This window comes from Amphimedon queenslandica, unplaced genomic scaffold (assembly GCF_000090795.2).
Source record: "Amphimedon queenslandica unplaced genomic scaffold, v1.1 AMPQUscaffold_12948, whole genome shotgun sequence".
Classification (NCBI taxonomy): domain Eukaryota; kingdom Metazoa; phylum Porifera; class Demospongiae; order Haplosclerida; family Niphatidae; genus Amphimedon; species Amphimedon queenslandica.
In genome coordinates this window covers 22,430-27,451 of record NW_003546816.1, presented here as the reverse complement: position 1 = coordinate 27,451, position 5,022 = coordinate 22,430, and positions in this window count along the sequence as shown.

Below are 5,022 nucleotides of genomic sequence, written 5' to 3'. Positions count from 1 at the left end.
TTTAAACATAATAATATTGCTAATCGTGAGAGAAATTAGAGGCATTTAAAGATATTTATATTGCTAATCGTCAAGAGACATTAGAAGGTTTTAAGGATAATTTTGCTTCTAATAATGAACAAAGGAAAAAATATGAATGGGTATTATGCCTCTCACAGTCAGCAAATAAAAGATAATGCCAGAGAGCATTATGCTGCTGTGGCTAACAAAAAATGTCAAGCTAAGACAAAACTATAGAATAAAGCGTAACTTGAATCCACCAACAAGAAGTGTATCAGCTAAGAAGAGATCTAAAGTCATAGCAAGAATATTGCAAAAGAGGAAAACGAATAGGAAATATTATAAGAAAAATTTTCTCAAACAGAAGAGCTAGACATAATTTAGCCGAACCAAAAATTGATCTCAAAAACAGATTCATAGCAATAATTAGACAAAAACTTGCTAAGAATAAAGGATTACAAAAGCAATTGAAAGTTGCTTTTGATATTGACAAGTCCTTGCTGATTGCTGTCATGCAGTCTGGTATTATTTTAATTGCAGCTAGGAGACTTGTTACTGTATTATTAAATGTATGTAGACATTTTGCTGGAATGCTACTTGGGGTAATCAAAAAAGTAATGATACATACATTGGCAATGGGGAATTTGGTGATTCATATCACATGGCCAGTTGTGAGCGACACTCTTACCAAGCATGCTATAAACATGCCCCATCAACTTTAATGATACTGTAATTTTAGACGATGATTTCGCAAAACTTATCGATGGTTGTTTCGATGATGATAATGACGTAATTTTGAGCAAAGATGCAGAAAAAGACGTACAAAATGATAGTCACTAGTGACAAAAAAGACAAAAACAATGTAGACAGTGGTAAAAGGGTTAAAAAAGGAACTGTAAGAATAGCATGTACTGATAATTGTAAACCAATGACAGATTTTTTCAAATCGAAATAATCAAAGATTTAATAGAAGCATTCAGTACACCTGCTAAGGAATTTCGAAAAATTTTGAGACACAGATATAGTTTGTCCAAATGAGCATGATCCGCAAAAGAATGGTCATCCATTGACTTGTTATGAGAATGACAGTACATTTAATAGTGTTGTTCTAGTATGGAATTGTATTTTAGTTCTAGTTCTAGTTTTTTCACTAAAAATACTATTATTTTAGTTGTAGTTCTAGTTTTTAACTAAAAATATATTAATTTTAGTTTAAGTCCTAGTTCTTTGACAAGTAATACAATAATTTTAGTTCTAGTTCTAGTTCTCTGACAGTAAATACAACAATTTTAGTTCTAGTTCTAGTTTTTTGACTGAAAATAGTGATTTTAGTTCTAGTTTTAGTTTTTTGACCAAAAAATAGTGATTTTAGTACTAGTTCTAGTTTTTTGACTAAAAATACAGTGATTTTAGTTCTAGTTCTAGTTTTTCAACTAGAAATACTGTAATTTCAGTTCTAGCTATAGTTCTTTAAACTAAAATTATAGTAATTTTTGTTCTAGTATTAGTTTAGAACCAAAGCCTTCAATACTTATGTTCCAGTTAAGTCATGCCAAAAATTGGAGTAATTTAAATACTAGTAGTAGCTCTTAACTAAAATCTTTTTGTTATATTGCTGAGTTATGTTTCAAATGTACATCAAATACAATGTACACAAAGTAATGTTTTACTGCTGCCAATAAAATGATTGAAATGTCACGGGTACAGTTTATATAAAAATGTAACAGCTACATGTAGGCTTTGCCTAAAAACATGTTCACCTGTTTATTGTAGTAGTTTGTAACCAATATTTTCAATTCTAGTACTAGTTCTAGTTCTAAAGAGGTTCAATAATTGTAGTTCCAGTATTAGTTCTAGTATTTCAGGATTAATAATTTTAGTTCTAGTATAGAGTTCTAGTTCTTCAAATAAATAATTTTAGTTCTAGTATTAGTTCTAGTTCTTTAAATAAAAAATTTTAGCTCTAGTATAGAGTTCTAGTTCTATAAATAAATAATTTTAGTTCTAGTATAGAGTTCTAGTTCTTCAAATAAATAATTTTAGTTCTAGTATTAGTTCTAGTACTTCAAATAAATAATTTTAGTTCTAGTATTAGTTCTAGTATTTCAGCTACAGAAAATTAGTTCTAGTTCTAGTTCTAGTTTTTAGAACTAGAACTAAGCAGAACAATAATTATTTAGTTCTAGTATAGAAGAACTAGAACAACACTAACATGTAAAAGCAAGCTAAGAATACTGAGAGCTGCTTCTCCTCACTATCCAATGCTACACACTTTTCTGCGTAATGTTTATTATGCCAGAAATTACGATGAAGCTTTCAATCTCATAGATCAAGCATTAAGTGAAGATGATGTGGATGCTTTGATTAAAAATGCAACCGAGTCTGATCCGAACAACGAAAAGTGATGTTGCTCAAATTGTCTCATCTAGATATGATGAGATTGATAGCGACATAAATTTAAGAGATCCAGACGTAGAAGTGAAGCTACTTAGAGAAAATGTTAACATGATAGCTGAGTTCCAAAAGGAAATGAGTGATCAAAATGAGCATGTTTGTTGCATCTGTAGAAGATTAATGAGACGTTGCAATCTGGCCAAAGTTTTTGATAAGGACAGAGAGTGAGGTTTGGAGACAATTGGAAGCCTTCGTCACCGATTATGATCCAAGTTTTAGCAGCAAACAGCTTTTAATGTGTAAAAATTGCAAGCCTACAACAAAAAACAATAGAATTCCTAAGATATGTGTATTACATTGTTTGCAAAGTGAGCCTTTGCCAGATGAGCTTAAAGGCCGAGACGCCTTTAGTACTCAGTTAATTCAACTAGCAAAATTCTTCCAAACTGTTGTTAGACTGGAACTTACAATGCTAAAGTCCCAATATACACTCTTTAAAAAGCATGCAAAGGGACAGTGTTTTATCTCCCATTGCCAGTTGAAAAAACAATGAAAACTTTAAGTAAAGCAGAAGACTTTAGACCAAAAAATCTGCCAAATCCCGAATTGCTTGTCATGTTAAACAGTGAAGCTACAAAAATTAAAAAGTCTGGCGCACTTTAGTTAATATAAAAAAAGTACAGCTACATTTGACAAACTTAAAGACAGCAACTGGCCTTACGTAAATCTTGACGACGAATCTTTAGATGTAGCAAAAAAAGTCGTCGAAACAGCCAACAGTGCTACTAGTACTATGGTGGAGGAAGCAACCAATGAGGACATTTTAGGCTTCCAGTCTTACACGATTCAAAACATGAATTCGAATTTAAACAAGGGGTGGGACATCCAGCAATACAAGATGACACATGTCAGGGAAGACTCACTCGATAACAAACAGATGCACTTGGATGTCATGCTTTCCCACTCTTATTCAAACTGGGAGGTTTGAAGAGTATCATCCCAGGCCAATGAATCTAAGTTTAGCCGAATGCATAAAGTCTTGAATTTTGAGCGAAGACTCTCGATGTCAATTGTGCTACCTTACCTCTTCTACTATCTTAGAATCAAACAGGTCAAGGAGTTGAAGAGTGGCATATTCAAACTGCTCAATACAATGAAAGGTCCCTCCATGACTGCTTCACAGTTTGTAGACAAAGTCAAAACGAATATAGAACTTCTTGAAAAGAGGCTCTGTACCATGATGAACACTGTGGCTAAAACCAATACTGGTATCTCAGAAGAAGTGAAGTGAAACACATGATAGCAGAGTTTGGGTCTCCCACTTTTTCACTTTTAGCTGTGCAGAATATACCTCCAAAGACATAAGAGAATATTTGCATAAAGTAAACACTGTCCCACAATCATATAATACTGGCAAACTCTGCACTGAAGATCCAGTATCTGTTACCAGACAGTTTCTCTAAAGTTTAACGAAATGTTTAATAAAGTATTAATCAAGGGACAGGTTTTGGGCCAGGTTAGAGAGTTCTGTTATAAGAAAGAATACCAGGCCAGAGGAGCTCCTCACTATCACTGTTTAATAAGGATAGCCAACACTCCAGTTCAGACTTGGGTCAAATACAAATAGTATTTGTAATTAGTCGTTTTTAAATACTTTTGAAAGTATTTGTATTTGTATTTGTAATTTGAGCTTTTGTCACATGAAGTATTTGTATTTGCAATTGAAATACAGCAGGGAAGTATTTTGAAATACAGCAAAATACTTTAAAATACTTCAATGTGAAAGAAGATGCTGTTTGAGTGACAAAACTTTGAAACACTAACGGTCATTAAATGCAATACATGACTAACTAAATATCATTGCTTATACATGCATGCATAATAAAGAGGCTTTCAGTTTACTTGATTAATTAATTCATAAAACTACGTAGTTAATAACTGTCTATACTTGAGAAGAAAGTATTTGTATTTGTAATTGAAATACATGTATGCTGTATTTGTAATTGTATTTAAATTGCTGTATTTGTAATTGTATTTAAATACAAAGCTGAAAACAGTATTTGTATTTGTATTTGTATTTTTGTTTTTTTACAGTATTTGTATTTGTATTTAAATACTTCCGCATTGTAATTGACCCAAGTCTGCTCCAGTTGTCGGCGAGAGTAGAGCCAAAGATGTCGTCAGTTTATAGACGAAAGAGTAACCTGTAACATAAAGAGTAAAGAAACCTGGCCAGAATTATAAGAAATTGTTACAAGGTACCAGTTACACAAGTGCAGCAATTACTGTAAGAAAAAGAGAAAGTTTAGTAAAAACGTATTTGTTACAAAGTGCAAATTTGGATTTCCTTGCCCAGTTTCTGAAGAGACGGTATTGAAAAATGTACAACAAAGCATGAAAGCAGAGAAGAGGATATGTCACCGTATACGGAGCGAGGAAGAAGTGATAGTCAACGACTACAATACTCTGCTTCTGTTGCTATGAAAGGTGAATATCGATGTATCGTTGACCAGTGAGTGTTGTCTAGCTCTGGCCTATTATGTGAGTGGCTATGTGACAAAAGCAGAAAAGGGTCATATGCAGGATCTCTGGCAAGACATCTTAGATGATAGAGGCATTTACAGTAAA